Raw genomic sequence first — 24529 nt, 5'->3', positions numbered from 1 at the left:
TTCAAAATGCCTCTCACATCCATTCCTTATTACATGATGTGTCCTGCACACAGGGACCTGCCCTCCTGCCTGGAGCACACTGACAGTTTTACAGTTTTACTTGGATCTCTGTGTCTAGTCTGGCCCCATCCCATCTACACTTTTTTTTTTTTTTTTTTTTTGAGACAGAGTCTCATTTTATCACCTAGGCTGGAGTGCAGTGGCACCATCTCAGCTCACTGCAACGTCTGCCTCCCAGGTTCAAGCAGTTCTCCTGCCTTAGCCTCCCAAGTAGCTGGGACCACAGGCATATGCCACCATGCTCAGCTAATTTTTTTTTTTTTTTTTTTTGGTATTTTTAATAGAGACAGGGTTTCACCATGTTGGTCAGGCTGGTCTAGAACTCCTGACCTCAAATGATCCGCCCACCTCGGCCTTCCAAAGTGCTGGGATTACAGACGTGAGCCACTGTGCCCAACCCCCATCTACACTTAATGCCACAGTTTAGCTTCTCAGGAGACCACTGCAGTCATACCACCCTCCTGCCACAAAACACCAAATAACGCACCACCTTTACCACTTACAATGTAAATCATTTAGCTTCTTAGGGGCTCTCTTTCCATATCTTAAAAAAATGGTTTATAAGTATATGAGCACATACACACATCTCATATGAATATATATAAACAGACCAAGTCTATATGATTATCAATTCTTTTTCCATTATTTGAGTCAACTAGATCAGAATCTAAGCCAAGCAAAAGCAAACGAGTTGAAAAAAGGATTTTGTATCCTATCTTGCATGTAACCTTTTGGAGAAAGATTGAATGGGCATGGCAAGAGCTGTCCACTGCACAGACCCAATCTCCAGATGTAGAAAACTCTCTTTATAGCTATTCCTGGTTTTAAAACCAGAGATAAATTCCATAGAACAGCCTTACAATATTTTCTTAAGAGCTGATATTTACTTCAGCTTTGCAAATACAGTCTTACACCACATAACAATGTTTTGTTTAATGACCGTGGTCCCATAAGGTTACAATAGCATATGTTTACTGTACTTTTTCTATGCTTAGATATGTTTAGATACATAAGTGCTTACCATTGTGTTACAATTGCCTGCAGAATTCAGTACAGTAACATGCTGTGCAGGTTTGTGCCTAGGAGCAATAGACCACCCCATGTAGCCTAGGTGTGTTGTAGGATTTGTGTGAGTACATTCTATAATGTTCACACAACAATGAAATCACCGAATAATGAATTTCTCAGAACATGTCCCCATCATTAAGCAATGCATGACTATACACATCGGCACATTAAAGCTCCAGTCTCACAACAATGAGCCAAATCTATTTAAATAACACAGTGGTGACGCTAGGAACCATTTGCCTAAAGCAGTCTAAACACTTTTTATCCAAACACTACCTAGGAAATTACCCAGAAGTGCTATTTCTACTAATGCACCTCAAATTCAAATTTTAAAAGGAACTCTTAAAGACATTATCCTTTTCTCAGGATGGAGGAAGAGGAAGTGACTTTAAAGGAAAACAGCAAAACAAAATGAAACAAAACAAAACAAAATGTGGCCCGTAATTTCTCACACCTGGGCCTGGGAGGTCCCTTGAGGTCCTGTGTGGTCAGAGTTGGGAAGTTATCCTGTGGTTTTGTTGAATTCTGCACAGAGGCACCCCATCTGCGCTGTCCTTTTACCATCGTGTCCTAAGGAGCTAGGTGAATGGGCCCAGGCATTTGGAATCACTTTCATTTAATCATGATTTCATGAACGCCTACTCTGTGCCAGGCAAAGTTCTTGGTGCTTGGAATGCATCAGTGCATAAAACAGACATCATCTCTGTCGTAATAAAGCTTAAGATTTAACCAAAGAACATAGTAACGTGAAAGTTATTAACTTGGGATGGATGGGTCACTGGAACTGTCCAACTGCGTGCAATATGTTGGGTGTATATTCACTGTTCTAGAGCACGAGGCTTTTAGATTTCATCACATCTTCAAAGGATGCTGGAACACTCAAAATATTTTTTAAATGGCTCTAAAGTATGGTTCAAGAACACCTAGAAATGTGGCTTTGGAGTCTAGTTAACTTTTATCCAAAGTCAGGCTCTGTTATTTATTTATTAACTACATAAGCTTGGACACATCAAATTAGTTCATTTTTCCGCACCTCAGTTTTCTGAGGCCTGCAGGTCCCTAATTGGTTTTGCTCCTCCTCCCTCTTACAGCCTCAAATTCACAGCCTCCTTCTTGGTCTCTGTATTCCAGGGACAGTGGTCTCTCTCTTCCAGAGGCTTTGAACATGCACTTCTCTCATGCTGAGCTAAAATGCTAACCGTCCCTGCAGTGGCATAATGAACACCGCTCAACACTTATTTCCTAAAGGATGCTTTCCATCTTCATCTTCAGCACCCTGTACATCTCCATCGTAGTCTCTGTCACACTTGCACTGTGATGTTTGGGGGACACGATTATTTGATTAATATCTATTTCCCTAGCTTGTACAATCCATGAAGGTAGGGACCATGTGTCTTTCTGCTCATCACAGCATTTAGTCCAGTGTCTGGTACAAAGGAATGGACAATAAACTTCGATAGAATGAAATGCTGGGGGAAAGACAGGTAGGAAGGATGGTATTTCCACTCGGCATGTGTGAATTGCACAAGGCGTCTGATTACTCAGCACAGATGGAGCATGAGGACCGGCGTCCTGACGGTTACTTTATTCCTCTTCCCCCGTGCTGCCTCCTGTCTTCTCTCTCTTCTTCTGGATATGACTTTATGCTCTAATTAATGGCGTCTAATATGCCTTTTACTTCATTATGTTAAGTCTTTGTGTATAGAGGGGCTGACCTGTGAAGACTCAGAGCTGCTAATGTATAGCAAATGCCATTCCCAATCAAGTTCTTCTGCAGGAAATTTCCACCTTGAGTTTCTTTTTCTTAGAAAGCCTGGACTCGCCCATTTCTTCTTAAATTGTTCTCAGAATTCTAGCCCTTCCTTCATATACTTGTGCCTACGGGCAGGAAGCATGCTCAGAAAGGCTTCTCGTGTGATAATTGGAGTAGAATTAAAGGAGGCAGGACTGACACAAGCACAGAGGCAACATTAAGGCAAAGGAAAGTGATTGTACCCCCTGATGATAATTAAAGTCAGAGAAAAGATGAAACAAATTCACATCTACCAGGAGAAAGAATGCAAGAGGGAAATAATGATGACAACAGCAATACTACCTGATGCCGAATATCTTCCACGGCCTGGAACTGAGAGACTAAGAGACTCTAAAAGGAAGAACTGACAATAACATGTGTTAAATGTAAATAAATACAGAATTTGGGCTCATTCACCCTCATGACTAGAGTGCTGAAGTAATGATAGCTCACGTTTTTGAACACGTTATGTGGCAGGCACTATTCTAAGGGCTTTACATACATTTTTCTCACCTAATTACTTTCTTTCAAATTTTTACATTTAATTTAATTTTTTTTTTTTTTGAGACAAGGTCTCACTCTGTTGCTCAGACTGGAGTGCAGTGGTGTGATCATGGCTCACTGGAGCCTTGACCTCCCAGGGCTCAGGTGATCTTCCCACCTCAGCCTCCCCAGTAGCTAGGATCACAGGCATGTGCCACCCCCACCATACCCAGCTAATGTTTGTATTTTTGGCCATGTTGCCCACTCTGGTCTTGAACTTCTACATTCAAGCAATCCTCCCACCTCGGCCTCCCAAAATGTTGGAATTACAGGCATGAGTTGCTGTGCCTGGCTTTATCTCATCTAATTCTACAAGCAAACCGATGAGGTAGTTACTGTTTTTTCTTCAATGTACAGATGAGGAAACTAACCTCCTGTCTTCCTGCTCTAGTTGTTTGCATATATAGCTGTCAGATTAATCTCCTAAAGTATAGTTCTGATATATTGTCCCTTCTACAATATCATTCTGATATATTATTTTAGAATATCAAGAGCTTCCCCCACTGGTAAAAGGACAACGTCCAGATTCTTCAGTCTGGCATTAAAGGCCCATCATGGTAGCTTTTCTTGTTGTCACCTTAAAAACCTTTAAAATCATGCATGGTTGGAGGGAAAGTCCACCCTGCTCTCACAGCCTATGAGGCTCTCTTCTCACTCCTTCAGTTCCCACTCATTTTTCAAGACCTGAATCCGAAGCCCCCTTTTCTTTTTTTTTTTTTTTTTTTTTTTGAGACGGAGTCTCGCTCTGTCGCCCAGGCTGGAGTGCAGTGGCCGGATCTCAGCTCACTGCAAGCTCCGCCTCCCGGGTTCAAGCCATTCTCCTGCCTCAACCTCCTGAGTAGCTGGGACTACAGGCGCCCGCCACCGCGCCCGGCTAATTTTTTGTATTTTTAGTAGAGACGGGGTTTCACCGTGGTCTCGATCTCCTGACCTTGTGATCCGCCCGCCTCCGCCTCCCAAAGTGCTGGGATTACAGGCGTGAGCCACCGCGCCCGGCCTGAAGCCCCCTTTTCTAGGACACCTTCCCAGGCCCCTCCTGTGTGTACCACCTCCTCTTTCCTCCGCATTCCCACACGACTTATTTCTGGCATAGTCATTGGCCCTTCACTCTGCGTTGTTTTTTTGTCATCTCGTATTGCTCTTGTATGAAAAACTTCTTGAAACCCACAATATCCCATGCACATCTTTAAACCTCTTTCTTGATTCAGCCTAGTGTCTCCCTCAGAGAGGTGGTGTGGTATAGCAGAAGGACCAAAGCTTGGGCACCAGTGAGACTATGATTCAAAACCTGGCTCCTCTTAATGACTGGGTGACCCTAGACTTTATCCATCTTAGATTCAGTGTCCTCATCTGCAAAATAAATGGTAGTGACACACACCTTGCGTCATACGGAGAGCCTCTGACATATAGTAGGGTTCAGTAAATTATCAGAAGTTTTGATTGACAGATGATGTAATAACTACTAACCAGGTTCCTCAAAGAGCCTGAAGTCACACAAGGCATATTCTGTGATATATATACTGGAATTTAAACACCATTATATTCTGGCACTTAAACAGGGGGAGATGAAGGGAGTATGCGGTATGCCAAAGACAGTCGGGGAGATTATTGCTTCAAGCTGAAGTGCTGAAGGAACGAAAAGCACTGTGCACACTCAGTGAGAAGGTCTTACAGACACCTTCTGTAGTTGAACCATCATCCCAGTTGACGTCTGATGACAAGGTCTTCATACTAGAACCCTGGAAACCTTACCTAGGACGCTGGGCAGCAGGACTCTTAGGAGACTTCAAATTCTATATTACTCAAGGTGAGGTCAAGCACCAGCAGTATGATATCACCAGGAGCTTGCTGGAGATGCAGAATCTCAGGCCCCACCCCAGACCTACTCAATCAGAGCCTACATTTTAAAAAGATTTGCAGATGACTTGGCACAATGAGAGGCAATTTTCTGATGTAGCTCATTTTTTCATCAACAAGGAAAAGGACTGTGTGGACTTTCTCATGTTGTGAAATCCACTGACTGCAGACACAACACAGGCCGAAGGCCCTTACTGAGGTTTTAGATCTTGTTACTGAGCCATAGATGTCTACATGGTTAGCAAATGTTTTAGGAATTGCTCTGATAGTTTCTATTTTATTTACATTATATATTCAATATAATTTATTGTTAGAAGTAAAATTATTTTTCTTAAAGATTTTATTCATTTAGATGGCTTTTAGTTCCGAAAAGACACAAGGTCTATTTTCAGATACCAAAACACTTTAAACTCTTGTAGGAATGTGTTTTTGTGCTTTACATTAATTTCATATAATTAAATTTTGAAGCCCTTCCCTTCTAAATCTTGAAAAGAAACATCTGTCAACATTCCATGTAATAAAAACCCCTTAAAATACTGGATTTTCCCTGTGGACATAAAGATAAGACTTCTATGTAATTTTTAAACTCCACATCTCTGAATCAAAGAATTCCATAACTTTAATGTGTGAGTTTTAAAAATATATAAGTAAATGTCCTTCCAGACAGCTATACCTTCTGAAATACTAAGATCTACCCTAAATAATATAAAAATTGCTACATTTTATTTATAAGTGTATTGTACCCTCACAAGACATTGCCTTACCCACAAGTGAACCCCCTAAAACATTTTGTTTTACTTCTCTTTAACTCTTTATTTTCCATCATAGCTATTTGTTTACTTTTAGCATCTCCTCTATATAGGCTAAAAAGGAAACATTAACAACATCATTCATCTGACAAAGATTTACTGATCATCTACCATGTGTTTGAGGCTGAGAATGCAATGGTGAACAAAATCCATATAGTTAGTACCTGCTTCAGGGATCTTACACTGCAGTTAAATATTAAGAGTGTTGAACACAACTGGCTGAGGAAAGAGCCTGCAAGAGGTTGGAGGATTTCATTCATACAGTGAGAGCTATTAGCCCCAAGCTTTTTTTGTTATTGTTGTAGAGATGAGGTCTCACTATGTTGCCCAGGCTGGTCTTGAATACCTGGCTTCAAGTGATCTTCTTGCCCCAGCCTCCCAAAGTACTGGGATTATAGGCATGAGCCACAGCAGTCCCAAGCTTTTGATGTCAAATTAACCAAGACTGCCAGGTAGGTACATTTCTCCATTCCTTCATAATATGTTTAATGAGCACCTACTTTACCGCAGTCACTAAACACACAAATAATTAACAGATAAAGATTCAGAATGAGTTAAGCAGAAGTGTTCCATATAAGCCTGGAGATAAATCTTAGATTAGGGAGAGTCTCATATCTTTTACATCTCTGTGTCCTCCACAGTAACTAGCAGGACACTTTACACAGAATAAGCGTATACCTTCTGAATCAAGAAGGCAAAATTTACCTTGTAGAGTAGATAGCGAATCAGCAATAAATGTCCCCACTGATAAAACATATCCATGCTGACTACACGTTTTATCAATTAATTCCACAAGTATTTGTTCATTATTAGCAAGTACCTACTATGTGCTATCCACTATACTAAATACAGAGCATAAAGAAACAAAGGGCATAGATTCTTCTTCCATGGAGTAGACAAGAAATAATGGCAATTATAATACCCTCTGTAAGCCTTAAGACATATTAAAGCACAGGGCTTTACGGAAACCTGCAGACAGGCCTTGCCATCATGTGGAGGATTAGCAGTAAGGTATTTGGGGAGGCTTATGATCCAGTTTAAAAGCCGGCACACATTCTCTCTACGTGCATCTTGGAGGTAGATCCTATATCTACTAAAGTCTGAGATATGCATTAAAATCACAGATTTTATATTAATCTTTCTGTGCTTATACCCATCACTTCTTCCTTTGGGAAGCACACATAAAAATGATAATCTTCTAATCAATATTGTGAAAATGGCCATACTGCTTAAAGTAATTTATAGATTCAATGCTATTCCCATTAAACTACCATTGACATTCTTCACAGAATTATGAAAAAAACACTTTAAAATTTGTATGGACCCAAAAAAAGAGCATGTATAGTGAAGACAATCCTAAGCAGAAAGAACAAAGCTGGAGACATCAAGCTACCTGACTTCAAACTATACTACAAGGCTACAGTAACCAAAACAGCATGGCAGTGGTACAAAAACAGATACATAGACAAATGGAACAGAATAAAAATCCCAGAAATAAGACTGCACATCTACAACCATCTGATCTTCAACAAAGCTGACAAAAACAAGCAATAGGGAAAGGATTCCTTATTTAATAAATGATACTGGGAAAACTGGCTAGCCATATGCAGAAAATTAAAACTGAACCCCTTCCTTACACCTTATACAAAAATTAACTCAATATGAATTAAACACTTAAATGTAAAATCCAAAACTATAAAAACTCTAGAAGAAAATCTAGGCAATTCAAGACATAGCCATGGACAAAGATTTCATGACAAAAACATCAAAAGCAATTGCGACAAAAGTGAAAATTAACAAATGGTATCTAATTAAACTAAAGAGCTTCTGCACAGCAAAATAAACTATCATCAAAGTGACCAGACAAACTACAGAATGGGAGAAAACTTTTGCAATGTATCCATCTGACAAAGATCTAATATCCAGAATCTACAAGGAACTTAAACAAATTTACAAGAAAAAAACAAACAACCCCATTAAAAAGTGAGCAAAGGGCTGGGTGTGGTGGCTTACACCTATAATCCCAGCATTTTGGGAGGCTGAAGTGGGTGGATCACTTAAGGTCAGGAGTTCGAGACCAGCCTGGCCAACATGGTGAAACTCCACCTCTACAAAAATATAAAAATTAGCCAGGCGTGGTGGTACATGCCTGTCTGTAGTCCCAGCTACTTGGGAGGCTAAGGCAAGAGAATCACTCAAACCCAGGAGGTGGAGGTTGTAGTGTGCCAAGATTGTGCCACTGCACTCCAGCCTATGTGACAGAGTGAGACTCCTTCTCAAAAAAGAAAAAGAAAGAAAGGAAAAAAAAAGTGGGCAAAGGACATGAACAGACATTTCTCAAAAGAAGACATTTATGCTGCCAGCAAACATAAAAAAAAGCTCAACATCACTGATCCTTAAAGAAATGCAAATCAAAACCACAATGAGATACCATCTCATGCCACTCAGAATAGCAATCATTAAAAAGTCAAGAAACAACAGATTTTGGTGAGGCTGCAGAGAAAAAGAAATGCCTTTACACTGTTGGTGGGGATGCAAATTAGTTCAACCATTGTGAAAGACAGTGTGGCAATTCCTCAATGACCTAGAAGCAGAAATACCATTTGACCAAGCAATTCCATTACTAGGTATATATATATACACACACACCCAAAGGAGTATGAATCATTCTGTTATAAAGATACATGCACATGTATGTTCACTGCAGCACTGTTCACAATAGCAAAGACATGGAATCAACCCAAATGCCCATCAGTGATACACTGGATAAAGAAAATGTGGTACATATGCACCATGGAATACTATGCAGCCATAAAAAGAAATGAGATCATGTCCTTTGTAGGGACATGGATGGAGCTCGAAGCCATTATCCTCAGCAAACTAACGCAGGAACAGGAAACCAAACACGTGTTCTCACTTATAAGTGGGAGCTGGACGATGAGAACACATGGACACAGGAAGGGAAACAACACACACTGGGGCCTGTCAGGGGATAGGGGAAGGGAGAGCATCAGGATCAATAGCTAACGCATGTGGGGCTTAATACCTAGGTGATGGGTTCATAGGTGCAGCAAACCTCCATGATACACATTTACCTATATAACAAACCTGCATATCCTATACATGTATCCCAGAACTCAAAATAAAATAAAATTAACTTTAAAAAATAAATGAGAATCGTCTTGGTCACAGACTACTATTTATTGTTCATTTATAATTAAATATCTTAAACAATTACTGGTAAAAGAGCAATTGTGGTTTCCTTACTACTCAATTTTTATCAAAGGGATCATTATTTACAAAAGTTTCTGGGCAGAATTCCATTGTTTCATTCCATCATTGGATTTCTTGGCCTTCAACACAAAGGGGCTATATTTGGAGAGACAGGAGTCCTGCTCCACGTGGAGCTTTGTAGTAGCATTTGCTTCAGGACACCTGGCAAAACACTCCACTGGTAGTTTCTGGAAAAAGAACAATTAAATCACAGCCATCTCCTCTGAAAATGATCATCATCATGGTTTTAGAATGTCTGTTTCCCAATTAGCTGTTGCTTATTTCTTCCTTTGACTATTTCTTCTAACTAAAATGTTCTTTTACATATAAGTGGTATACAGAGAGTACGTGGCAAAAATAGAGCTGAAGACTGTGTTGAGGCCAGTATGCCTGAAACAGACACAAGTATAGGATTTATAGTATATATATAGATGTATTTTTTAAGTGTTGGAAAATCATCTATCAATATGCGTATCTACATTTCTTCCATGAGCTAAACTTGAACCCCACTAATTACTTGTTTATTTTATTTTTCTAATTTCTTTTCCTTTTTCTTTATTTTATTTTTTATTTTGAGTTGGAGTTTCCCTCTGGTGTGATCTCAGCTCACTGCAATGCTTACCTCCTGGGTTCAAGTGATTCTCCTGCCTCAGCCTCCAAAGTAGCTAGAATTACAGGTATCCGCCACCACGTTCAGCTAATTTTTGTACTTTTAGTAGAGATGGGGTTTCACCATGTTGGACAGGCTGGTCTCAAACTCCTGACCTCAGGTGATCCACCCACCTCAGCCTCCCAAAGTGCTGGGATTATAGGTGTGAGCCACTGCGCCCAGCCTATTTTCTAATTTCTAGTCAAACGTCTTGGCAAAGTGTGATTTGTCTCATGGGAATACCCATTTCCTTCCATAGCATACCTGATCATTGTATGCCCACAGTAAGTGCAAGCTATGAGCCTCTTCCAAGCTCTGAGGTCAGTAAGAGCCCCAATGAACCTGATGGGCACTTTGCCTCTTAGCAGGCTCTCTCATAAACTACACTATTCTGTGATTCTCTAACACACACAGCTTTCTGTGGACTTCATACTGACCTCAGACGAGCAATTCAGATTTAATGAGAAACACTGGATGTGTACAAGGCATGACACTAAATTCCAATAACTCAATACATTTTTTTGAATATAAAAGCTCTAGCCAGGTTTTGATAGGAAAAAACCTAACATGACAGCTCCAGCCCCGCCTCCTCCATGAGCCCTCCTGGGATGATACACCCACTCTTCCTTCTCTGAACTCATAATGAGTTTGAAGTGAAATTAGAGAGTTGTGGATGCAAGCAATATATCCAGGGCCCAGGGAAAGCAGCAGAGCTGGAGGCAGGGAAGTTAGAGTCTTCACAATCAAGGTGATAATGAAAAGTGGGGTGGTGGGTCAGCTCTCAGCTGTATGCAAGGAGACACCTGACCAATTAATGTCTCAGGATGAGGGTCAAGACCAAGAGAAGGCAGGAGAGAGAAGCTGGTGCAATGAAAACACTTTCAAAGCACAGAATGAGCCATTGAAGCAGAAGGTTTGCAAAGAGGAGAGAGCAGAGAGAACAGCCGTATTCAACTACTGTTTCATTCAAACACTGTACACTGAATGAGAACCCTATAAAGCACTGATAATCTGTAACAACTGCCCTGTGTTCAGGATTTCCTAGTCCCACTCAGGACATTTGCCACAGTTTTGTAGAATTTGCAATGTTTCTTAGACTGCACATAATATTATAGCAGAAAAGACAGCAGGAAATACTGATATTCTCCAGTGGGAATGAATGGATGGTACAGTGTCTTCTGAGTCCCTCCAACAGAGGGATTGGGGATGGGGAAAATACATATTCTTAAGCTCTGACTCACCTGTTCCTGTGTGTTCTTCCTTCACGTGGAATAACATTTCTTGATCTAGCTCTGTGAATGATCTATCTTTGATTCATTTTTTACAACTACTATGTAGGGTCTATTGACATCATGCTCTCCTGAGAGGAGAAAGTGGATGGATATAGAGAGAACAATGACTTGGCAAAGGCTTTCTTCTTCCCAGTGTGTGGACAGTTAGAATACAGGGCCACACTGAGTTCTTTTCAACTGCAAGTTAGACAGCAGCAGGCAGCTATTGTACACTTGGTTCTTGGGAGACCATGTTGCTGACACCCTCCTGGATGCACTGATGGCCCTAATTCCCCCTTTGCTAGCAAAGGTTCTGGTGGTTCTTCCAGCTATCAATGAGTTTAAGACAAGACTGCAGGAAAAGAAATAATTACGGGATTGCAAAAGGGAAACATATTTTACAAAATATTTTCGTAGGATTACAATAGAATATTTTGCACCCTCCAGCCTCCTTCTTTATAAGTGAGTTACACAACTCTAGGCTGTAATTCAGGAAAATTGCACAGACTGATAAATAGCAGTAATTATATCATTGAAGGCAACTGAGCAGGAAGGTTAATAAAATACTGTCGACTCTCTTGCGATATAAAACTTGCATTGCTGGTTCTTCTTCTTTTATTATAAAAAAAATAACAAACCACATGAATGTGAGCATTCATGAAATATCATTAATATTCTGAACTTTTTGAAAAGAGACTGCTTTCTTATTCACCTTGAATAAAATTCAATATGTATATTGAATTTTAATATATAATCTTTTCACCTTCTACTCATTGTGTATAATACTTCTCAGAGGCAGCAGGATGTAGTAGAAAGTAGTCATGCATCACTTAATGATGAGGACATGTTCTGAGAAATGTGTCCTTAGGCAATTTCATCATTGTGCAAGCATCACAGTTTGCAGACAAACCTGGATGGTAGAACCTACGACACACCCAGGCTATCTGGTATGGCCTAGTGCTCCTAGGCTACCAACCTGCACAGCCATGTTACTGTACTGAATACTGTAGGCAACTGCAACCCAATGGTAAGTATTTGCATATCTAAGTCCATCTAGACATAGAAAAGGTAGAGTAAAAATACAGTATAAAAGATAGGCTGGGTGAGGTGGCTCACCCCTTTGATCCCAGCACTTTGGAAGGTCAGGGCAGGAGGATCACTTAAGCCCAGAAGTTTGAGACCAGCCTGGGCAACATAGTAAGACACCATTTCTTTAAAAAAAAAAAAAAAAAAAAAAGCTGGGTGTGGTGGCATGCACCTGTGGTCCCAGCTACTCAGGAGACTGAGGTGGAATGATCTCTTGAGCCAGAGAGGTCAAGGCTGCTGTGAGTCATGATTGCACCACTGCACTTCAGCCTGGGCAACAAAGTGAGACCCTGTCTCAAAAAAATAAAAATAGGCCTGGCGCGTGGCTCACGCCTGTAATCCCAGCACTTTGGGAGCCCGAAGTGGGCGGGTCACGAGGTCAGGAGATCGAGACCATCCTGGCCAACACAGTGAAACCCCATCACTACTAAAAAAAAATACAAAAAATTAGCTGGGTGTGGTGGCGGGCGCCTGTAGTCCCAGCTACTCGGGAGGCTGAGGCAGGAGAATGGCGTGAATCCAGGAGGTGGAGCTTGCAGTGAGCACCACTGCACTCCAGCTTGGGCGACAGAGCGAGACTCTGTCTCAAAATAAATAAATAAATAAATATAATTTAAAAAATAAAGATAAAAAAAGTACACCTGTATAGGACAGCTCCATTATAATCTTATGGAAACACTATCATATATGTGGTCCATTGTTGACCAAACATCATTTTATGGCACATGACATGGATTTTTAGGAAAGAACTGGGTTCAAATCCCAACTCACCAACTTCATCAGCTGTGCTCTTGGGCAGCCTACTTAATCTCTCTGAGCTTCTGTTTCTTTATTTGTACAATGCAGATAGAAGATGTTTACCTTATACCATGATTTTGAGTATAAATCAGATCATTAAAAGTGCTTTGTAAACTATACATTTTAGTAGTAATCTTATTTACATGTGTCATCACTTGTAGTCTGAAGTTATCCATCGCTGTTCATTGAGTCAGAAAAAGCATTTAGTGGACTTGTTTTAGGCTCTGGGATACAGAGATGAAAGCACAAAGGCTGAGATGTTCAAGAGCACATGGCTCAGAGGAGGCAGGCAGCCGTGAGAGGAGATAAGGCCAAGGGCAGGGCCAAGTCCTGTTCTGAACATAGGTGGGAAGCACCTTGGTAGGCAAGAGATGCTTTTCTTGCATGTGGATTATCGGGTAAGTTCTATGTTAAAGGGGAGAAAAAAAGTGTAATTCTTTCAATTCCTGAAAAACACTTAATGCTGTTTCTGTAAGAAAAAAAAAAAAATAATGCTACAGGATTTGTCTCCTATTGGATATGCAGTTTGTGTCAGAACAAATGGTTGTTTTTTCTTAGAAAGTTGTGCTTGAAGCATTTCATGAAATATCCATGTTGTGTTTTACACAATATACATAAAAACTGCAATAACATGTAATCAACAAACATTTTTACTGTTTATCTTAGGGTTTCAATGGCTTTGACTATAAAACAAAGGGTTCCATATTTAAACCTATGCATTTATTAAAGAGAAACAAGTCATCGTGTCCTAGGGACAAAACGTTATGTTCCTGTTCCTCTTTTTTTCTTTTTCCTTTTCTCTGAATGGCAATCCTGGGTTCTAGATGCCACCTAGCTGGGGAAGATAGTCTTTCAAGTTGAAATTCCCTTGTCGGGGTGTTTTGCGCCTATATTCCTATCTAGAGAAACTAAGGCATGCCTTTCCTGCTCCTCCCCTTTTCTCCTGCCTTTTCTGCCCTCACCACCCCATCCTCTCATTTTGCATGACTCTGCATTTCCACATTTGTGCTTGACTTGGGATGCAGGTAAAAGTCAAAAGATGGTATCATTAAAACAAGGAGAAAAAGGAGACATTTGTTCATTCTCAATGTGTTTGGCATGAATACTTTCTAATATATGTTATACTTTTTGCTTTGTGGACTTGTTCCTTCTAAATGAGTCAGTGTAGATGGTGGTGGTAATTTATTTGAGTAGACATGTGGCAACACGGCTTTCCTCTACAAATCAAAACAAACAGAAATTCTGCTGATTGAGTCTGCCAGGACCTGTTGTTGGACACAGAGACAAATTTTATTTCAGAACATCTTATTCAGATCAAAGCAACAACAAAATTTGTAATAATAAACAACAAAAATTCCATGAAGCAGGATCCATTTGTTGAGCCAGATTTTCCAGGGTTCTACTTGAAGTCTTTTCCTAAGTGATAACATTCTTGCTAGGTAATAACAATTCTAAGCCAACTGTGATGAGTTCCAAAACATTTAGATCCTAGTTAGTGGAACTGAAGTTCTGAATCCAAGCTCATAATTTGCTTTTAATCCCTTCAGAAAATGGCCAATTTTGCTATTGGATATGAAACACTGTAGATTGTCGGGGATGCACACAAATAGAAATTGTATAAGCATCCAGAAAAAGTAAATATTATTTAAAATATTACTGATGGGAATTTTTTTAAAATTTATCATGAGTGCATCGCTGTAGAAACCTGCTTTTAGTAAACAGGGTGTTTGGAATGAAAAAAATGTGTTATCCAAGGGGAAATTTTTATTACAATGTAGCATGAATAAATGCTTGCTTTATTAATTAAAAATTAACAGGAACTCAATAAGCAGAAGCCAGCAATCCCACTGAATATTCCCATTTGTATGTCCTTCAGACACCCTGATTTGGGATCCATGGTCCTAGTTCTTTCTCTTCCAACTTGCTAATCTTTCATGCCTGAAAGTTCGCATATGATGCTGACCCTTCCCAGGGCATCTTCCCTTTTCTCCATTCTCTGGTGAATTTCTACTTAGATTTAAACATTCTCTTGAGAATCCTCTTTTCTGGAGAGCATTCCACAATCCACTTGTCTGAATTCCACCTTCTCTAATTTGTTGGCTCCCACAGAACCCCACGCTGATGTTTTTCAGCTGCATATAGCACAATTCCACTCCTTCACTCTATTGTATGAGTAATAAAACTGATATTGAGAGACTAGAAATGACCAAGATCATAATGATAATAAGTAGCAGAGCCAATACACTAATACAAGTCTTCTCACTCTAGGGCAATCATTAAACTCTCCTTAGTTGACTGACTTCGTAGCTACCTGACCTTTTTTGAAACCTCTTACTTTTGCCTAGCAAAACAACTCATCATCGTCTTTTCCCACGCATTTACAGATACCACAATGCATTCCCTTAAAATACTCTCTGACCTTCTTTGGGCCAATCTCCATCTTTTCTATAATTATATTTTTGATATGATAGTTAGGTAGTTTCATCCTTTTCCATGTATCTCCATCACGCACGTGGCTGTGGTCATATGCCTTCTGTAACTGCCATCAGTAAGTCAGCCCTGCCATCAGTGCGTGAATCCTTAGAGTTAGATGTGGTGTAGTTAACTGTGACATTAGGAGGAATACCGGTAAGGACCGGCACCTGGAGAGAGACCCCTCTCCAAGGAATGAGATAAGAACAAATCTAAGTATGGTAGACGTCAGGCCAAGCCCAAGCTGAGGGATAAGAACTGGATAGGTACTCAAAGTCCAGCATAGATAGTGGCATCAGAGAAACTCCATAGCGGGCAAAACCCAGTGCTGGCTAACTCAAGGGCAACAGACAAAGCAGGCAAGAGTCAACAGTTACTCCTGGGCACCAATAGTGATTTGGAGCAGGACTACAGCCACGGTGGTAGGAATGTCATGGGCAGTGGAGAAATGCTTAGATGTGTTATCAAGATAAGGACTTTGGCATAAGGGATTATAGCAGAAGGCCAGTTATCTGAATCAAGACATGGAAGAAAAGCCAAAATAATTGCAACTGCGATTAAATACCATATTCTAGGCTCTTTGTTAAGTATTTTTGTTTATGCATATAGCAGACATTTCATAAATATTTGATAAGTGAATTAAACCAATGTCTCATTTAATTCTTATAACAATCAATAATACAACCGAGAACCTAATGAGATCAGTGTTATTATTTATCCCTATGCTACAGACAAAGAAAAGACCAGAAAACTAAGTGGTAGAGCCAGAATTCAAACCCATGTCTGTTAGAACACCACAGCTGGGTCCCTTCCCCAGTACTAGCTTGCATTGGTGCTTTATTCCACCTATTTAATACCTAGCAATCAAGTTCTTAAGACTGGAAGTGATGTATTTCCTAATCTCTGTACCTGTTAATATAATCTATGGAGAGTATATGTGGTTGACTAAGAATTATTTAGGTTATAGAATGAGACAAAGCCAAAACAAATGACACACAAACACTTTTTTTTTTTTTAAAGTTAGGAAGTGTGCACTTTTTCGTTGAAAGTTATAATGTATGTAAGATCTGGATGACGTGTGACCTCTGTAACATCCTTGGAGAGAAACAACAGAAAACACTTTCCAAAATATTTTGTCAAGGGACAGACAGATGTTCATCTTCAGTGATGTAAACTAAAATGAGTTTACTCTCATTAAAACAGAGTTCCCCTCAGATACCTGTCTTTGTAGAACAAATGTGAAGTAAAAACTACAGAAATTTGATTTAGCACATGAAAGCTCCTGGCAAAATCTCACTCTTCCACTTCATCAAATTCATCAAATCCTTCTACTGAAGAGAGAAAGATTAGCAGGAATATTCAGCATGCTCTGATCTGAGCATCTGGTCAATCTCCTTCAACAAAGGTTGGGATTCAAAATTAAAGAGCACAGCTGTGAATTTACTTACATATACCAGACCTTACATTTTTGTGCATATATAGAAACTTTCTTTAGGGACATTTGAATGGCTGCCTCCAGAGTGAGAAGACCCTTAAGATCCTTAATTGGCAGAGTTAGCACCCACTGACAGCAATGGTAAATAGAAACTCTTTGTGACACCTTCTTCATTGAGTGAACCCATATTTACAGACATCAGGTTTCATGTACCTTAAGACAGAAGATCCCAGACTTTAGGATTTTACCGATGAAAATAATTTCAAAAGAAAGTTCAAGAGTAACACTAGAGTTTAACTACCTTTTAATTTTGCTAGGTCAAAGCATTCAACATCACCACCGTCATTTCATTAAAACAAATGACATTTTAAACATCAAAAAGTGAAAAGGTCAAAATCTCACAATAAACAAAAATGTCTGTTGGAAATCCTACACAATATTTTTTTCCTGTGTAATCATGAGTTTTATCTGACTGCTATCCAGGAACCAGCATTTGGGGAGCAATTGTAAATTTATCTTTAAGGTGCACACAGGGGTTATTGTGTCGTCATGCATTCTACTTACCAAATGGTTCTTCCAGCTGGTAAGTGTGGCTGCTCTAAAACTCAGACCTATGGAAGCATTGAGTTCTGGTAATAAAATGGAAATTACTGTCGTGATGTACAATTTATCTTTTAAAGATTATATAAAGATCACATTTACTTTAGCATGGTTTATAAGGGTCTTCACACTCTACCTTCTGCCTTCCTCTCCAACCTAATCTTCTCTAATTCCCTTCAGGCAGCCTTCCGACACACCTGCTATCTCTCACACGTGGTTTCCCCTATCAGAAATATGCCTTCACCTCTTCTTTACCGAGAAAGCTTCCATTCAGCCTTCAAAACACAGAAATGACTCCTCCTGTTTTGTGAAGTATTCCCAGTCATCTGGTTACCAAGCCTATGGATTGGTCTATTATAAGCAATGTAGAAATAAGTACTCTTGGTTCTGATTGGTAAATACATAAAATTAGTAATATAAGATTTCCACTTTGTAGTGTGACTGTCACATGCCAGAAGCTGTCCCAGGACGGGTTATTCGTTATCTCTAATCTTCATGGCAATGTTGTGTGATTGGTATTATAATCTCTATTTTATAAATGTGGGAAAATCAAGCAGCAAGTAGGTGATATTGCTGGGAGCTGAACTCAAAGCTTGTGCTCTTTCCAAGCTATTGTGCTGCCTCTGAATTAGATCTCCAATTATATGCTTTAATGATATTTCTTGAGCATCTACTACAGCACCTTGCTAGGACTTATCCACTGCATTCATTTCTTCATCTCCCGCTCTATCCTGAACTACCTCCATCAGGCCTTTGTTCCCACCACTCCTGTGCAACCACATTCATCAAGGGTGCCAGTGACATCTGTCTTGACAAACTCATGATAATTTCTTGGCCCTTTTCTTTCTTGACATCTCAGAAGTTTTTGACACTTGTGATCAGTCTCTCCTTCCTGAAATTTTGTCTTCAGTTGTCTTCTGGGACATCAGGCTTTCCTGATTTTCCTGCCACCTCAGTCTCCATTGAGACATTCTTCCCTTGCTGACCTCTGAGGTGGTGGTGCCTCAGGGCTCATTCCTTGTCCTCCCCTCTTCTCTGTATACACTCATTTACTAGGCAATCTCATCCATTCCTGACTTTAAACACTAAATATATCCTGATGATTCTAAAAATCCCATCTGTCATCTGAACTCCAGACTTGTATCTTAGTGGCTTGTGATCTCTGCCTGAATCTCTAATATGTCCTGAAGAGAACTCTGTGCCCACCCAACCCAACATGCTCTTCCCCAGGCTTCTCCAACTCATTGAATAGCGTCTTCATTCACCCAGTTTCTTAAACTAAATCTTGAAGAGTCATCCAACAATGAAGCATCCTACAAACAACACCTGATGGTCTTCCCTTCCAATGCACTCCAATCAGACCATGTCTCATTACTTCCTGTTTCAAGCACTATTCTCTCACCTACTGACTACTGCATCATCCCTGCTTTCATTCTTGCCCTCTACTGTCAATTCTCTACATTCTCTTTGTCTGGAACACTTATTCCCCTCATCTAAGAGGCTAATTACCTCCTTTCATCTAGATCTCTCCTCAAATATCACCATCCTTGAGAAGTCTTCCTCAATATCTTATCTATAAAAACCCTACATTCACTTTCTATTTTGTAAAATCTGCTTGATTTTTCTTCTCATATACTTATCTCTACTTGACACTATATTATATATTTATTGATTTATTTGCTTATTGTCTGTGTCCCCAGTACAAAGTAAACTCTATGAGAGCAGGGACTTTGTCTATTTAATTTATTTTAGCATTTTATAAGCACTCAACAAGATCTTCCAGAATGGATGGATGGATGGATGGATGGATGGATAAATGAATGAATAAATTGGAGTGATTTTGTTAAATATTTTTATACATTATCCTATTCAATCCTCACAATAAACCAATTCCCAAGTAAAGAACTAACTTGCTCAATGTCATGCAATTAGTAAGTAATGGAGTCAAGATTTGGATCTACGTTGGTCAGACTCAAAAGGCTTTCAACCACATTGGCATCAATTAGAGGTTTACAATTAAGGCTAGTGTCCAGTCTTTTGGGAGGTAATATGATCTAGCCTTCTGCCTTCAGCAAGATATTTTATACCTTAAATGATCTTACTAAAAAGTAGTATCACCCTCAGTTTATAGATGAAACAACTGAGACATTTTTATGATCCACTCCATTTTAAAAGCAATACAACAAACTTACAATTGACTCACTCATTCTGACTCACAGAGAATAGGTATTTATTTTAATGTAAGAATGAATGTGTCAACAGGATACCAAGAAAATTCAGGGAAGAAAGAATAGTCTTTTCAGCAAATGGTTTTGGGGCAATTAGATATCCACATGCAAAAGAATGAAGTTAAAGCCCTACCTTACACCATATACACAAATTAACTCAAAATGAATCAAAGCCCTAAGTGTAAGAATGAATGTGTCAACAGGATACCAAGAAAATTCAATGAAGAAAGAATAGTCTTTTCAGCAAATGGTTTTGGGGCAATTAGATATCCACATGCAAAAGAATGAAGTTAAACCCCTACCTTATACCATATACACAAATTAACTCAAAATGAATCAAAGCCCTAAGTATAAGAGTTAAAACTATAAAGCTCTTAGAAGACAACATTCATGACCTTAGATTAGATGTCATTTTTTAGAAATGACATGTAAAGCAATAAGCAATCAAAGAAAAAATAGATTAATTGGAATTCATTAAAATTAAAAACTTGAACTATAAAGAACACTATCAAGAAACCAAAGAGACAACCCACAGAATGGGAAAAAATACTTGCAAACCATGTATCTGATAAGAGTCTAATATCCAGAAATAAAAAGAACTCTTACAAATCAATGACGAATAGGCGAGAAAAATTAAGAAAGGTCAGAAGATTTAAATACACATCTTCCCAAAGAAGATATACGAATGCACATGAAAAGATGTTCAATATCATTAGTCATTAAGCGTATGCAAGTCAAAACCACGATGAGATACCATTTCACAACCACTAGGATAATTACAATAAAAAAGTTGGACAATAACAAGTGTTGATTAGGAGTAGAGAAATTTGAACCTGTTGCTGGCAGGAATGTAAAATGGTGCAACCACTTTGGAAAACAATTTGGCAGTTCCTCAAGAAGTTAGACATAGAGTTACCAATGACCAAGCAATCCCACTTATAGATCTATACCCAAGAAAATTAAAACATATGTTTATAGAAAAATTGTATGTGAATGCTCACAGCAGCATTATTAATCATAGCTAAAATGTGGAGACAACCCAAATGTCCATCTACTGATAAACAGATAAAATGTAGCATATCCATACAATGGAATATCATTCAGTAGTAAAAAGGAATGAAGTACTGATGCATGTTACAGCATGGATGGACCTTGAAAACATGCTAAGTGAAAGATGCCAGACACAAAAGGCCACCTATTTTATGATTCTATGTACATGAAATGTGCAGCAGAGATGAATTCACAGAGACAAAAAGTTGCTAAGCGTTGGAGGGAGGGGAAATACAGTGTAATTGCTAATAGGCATGGGTTGCTTTTTGTGGTGATAAAAATATTCTGGAATTAGATAGTGGTGATGGTTGCACAAATTTGTGAATATACTAAAAACCACTGAAGTGTGCATTTTATGAGGGTGAATTTTATCTAAATTGTTTAAAAACAAATGTGATTTTAACAATAAGTTAAATTATCTCCTGTAAAGCTAGAGAAGTTACACAGTGGAATGGGACAAGCACTGAATCAAGAGACCTGCCACATCCCTGTTACCAAGATCTCTGTCTTAGTGTGGGTCAATCATTTATCCTGTCCAGCCCTTCGTGAGGACTTGCAAAATAAGGAGTTGGACTCGTATATGATCTCTAAGGCCCCTTTAGTTTCATAGCTCAGTATTTATAAACCTGGACAAGAACTTAATACTTGGACAAAACCCTAAAAGGAATCAGATGCATATTTGTATACTCCTTGCTGTATTTTGGATACAGATGAGGCTCTATAGCGTGATATGGAACCATACCATCCAAGTTCAAGCCCTGCTTGGCTGCTTGCTAAATGCCTGCTCTTAGACAAGTTATTTCACCTCACTCCATCTCAACATCCTCCTCTGTAAAACTGGATAATAGGATTGCCTACTGTTGTAAACGTTAAGTGAGCTTGTATATTGAAAGCACTAATTATAGAGTACACTCATAAAGGATGAAAAGAAAGCAACAGTGATCACAGCCTTTGGCTACTGCTAGAATGAATGTCTAGATTGCAGACATTGTGTTTTGTCACTTTTGCAAATGTTATTTCTCCTGGTCCTTACAGAAAGCCTAAAGGTAGCTATTTTACAGGAGAACACAGAGTTGGAACTATGGAGTGACTTGAGCCAGGAGCTGAGGGCTGTCCAGCTCAAACTCCAGTGCTCTTTTCTTCCTTCCCAGAGACCATACTCCAGGATTCCAGGGGACTGTGTTGACATCCAGGCACTGCAGGGTCTCTAGGAGTAGTACGTGGAGGGATTAGCTAACTAGTATGAGAAAATGGCTTGGAAATTTGATGGGATTAGCTATGTAGTATGCATTATGTAGAGGGATTAGCTAGCTAGCTAACTAGCATGGAAAATGGCATTTGAAATTCTTCTGAAGATGACCCCTGTGTTTTCAGTCCTCCTCTCAGGTGTACTCAGATGATTTTTTCAGAACCTTGAATTTTCAAAATATGCTTAGATTATCTACTTTATGTATATTTCTCTAAATCACATTTCCACCCACAGATATTTTTTAAATGAATAAAAAATTATTGGCCAGGTATGGTGTCTTGCACTGGTACTCCCAGCTACACTGGAGACTGACGGGGGAGGACTGCTTGAGGCCAGGAATCTGAGACCAGCCTGGGCAACACAGGGAGACCCCATTTCTAGAAAACAAAAGAAAATCAATTTCCCATATGTACCATTCTAAATGGAAAACTGTATTGACACATTTTCAGTAGAAGCTGTCACACCCTCCCTCCTCTATGCAAGTAAACACAAGCTCATTCTTTCACTATAAACATATCACTGAAGGTTAGCCATGAGTTCTGGATGTATATAAATAATTTCTAGATTTCAGAGACTATTAAAAGTCACACAGTCAACTTTATGGAGGTCATTCAATATTGTGTGTTTAAAATAACATTGAATGTATTGTATTTGCTAGAAATAACATTACTGTTGCTTAAAACTGACTGAATATTTCTGAGACAGATTTGTCGTCCCCTTTGTTCTTTTGTAGACAGCATTCCCTCTACCTAATAACCCTGATTTCTGTAATTTCTATTAATGAATAATAATAATAAATAGGCCAGGTGTGGTGGCTCACCTGAGGTAACCCCGAGGCCAGCAGATCGCCTGAGGTCAGGAGTTTGAGACCTGCCTGGCCAACATGGTGAAACCCCATTTCTACTGAAAATACAAAAATTAGCCGGACATGGTGGCGGGCACCTGTAATCCCAGCTACTCGGAAGGCTGAGGCACGAGAATCGCTTGAACCTGGGAGATGGAGGTTGCAGTGAGCCGGGATCACACCACTGCACTCCAGCCTGAGCTACAGAGAGAGACTCTGTCTCAGAAAATAATAATAATAATAATAATAATGATAATAAAAGCCAACATTTTAAGCACTGACTCTGTGCCATCACTGTTCTCTTACATATATTATCTTATTTAATACTCATTCAAAAATGATTATTAGCTCCATTTTACAGATGAGATAACGGAAGTCGAGTGGTGAAGTATCTTGCCTAAAGCCACACAGCTAGGAGGTGGTAGCATCAAAGAACTTGGCTTTCCCGCTCTCTGGACCTCATTGCTGAACATCAATCCACATTGCTTATTTCTCTCTCCACCCAAGCCCAAATTCATCTCCTCTGAGAAGAGTTCTGTAAGTGATCCTTGCTCATAGGAGTTTGTTTTTTCTCTATTCTTTCAGAACTTATACACTCAGTTTGTAGAGCATTCGTTCACAATTTTTGGAAAATTTTGTTACTTTTTCAGTGTTATCAAGAATGCATAATCTGTGCATCAGGCTAAACTACTATTTAATACAAAGAAAAGTCTGCGTCCTCTAATTTTTTTGAATTCTTCTGCTATGACTTGTGAGTGAAACAATGTTCTGAATAAAGCAGTGTTCAGCAGATACTATCAATTCACAGCTCATTAATCACAGTGTTGAGATCCGCATATATGTAACTGCTAACAAGTATTATAGCTCATTTCCAAATCGATTCCATTTACCAATGTTATATACTGTAACAACTCACCCTTGTATCTAATACCTTCACTTATATAACTTTTCAAATCTGATGATGACAATCAACAAGAATGGCTTGTATTTCCTCAGAATGTACACGATGTACAAATAAACAGCCCAAAGTCTTAGTAACATGAGCCTTCCAAACAATGTGATCAGTAAATCTTGTCCTACAGGCTCAAGGAGCTCTCTGTTTTCACTGTGGTTTGTACCGTTCTCCACGCAGTTTAGCTGAGAAGTTAAATCCAGCGTAAGTACATTAAAAAATGTATCTGATATTTTCATTTCCTAACAAATGAACCAGAAATTATATTTTGCAAGTAGGAAAGGCATGTTTTCTCCAAATGAAACTTGAAATCTTACATCTGCTCATAAAAATGTTGAACATCTGAAAATACGAACAAATGCTGGAGTTGCAGGAATGACCTAACAGCTGTCGCACGCGCAGATGTGACGTAAAAAGCTGCAGACGCATTATTCAGCTATTCAGAAATAGGATCTGGAAAGCCTTCTATTTTGGTACACAGTGAAAATTTATT

At 39.2% G+C, this 24529-nt stretch overlaps 1 protein-coding gene across 5 annotated transcripts in view; it reads right to left on the bottom strand.

Moving 5' to 3' along the window:
* The window catches only part of LOC105486007 (StAR related lipid transfer domain containing 13), a 553767-nt gene that overhangs the window by 204815 nt on the left and 324423 nt on the right, over positions 1-24529 (bottom strand). The window lies entirely within an intron of this gene.

The sequence above is a fragment of the Macaca nemestrina genome, chromosome 16, assembly GCF_043159975.1.
Source record: "Macaca nemestrina isolate mMacNem1 chromosome 16, mMacNem.hap1, whole genome shotgun sequence".
Lineage (NCBI taxonomy): Eukaryota > Metazoa > Chordata > Mammalia > Primates > Cercopithecidae > Macaca > Macaca nemestrina.
Note: the sequence above shows the minus strand (reverse complement) of the source record. Positions and strands in the feature narration are given on the sequence as shown.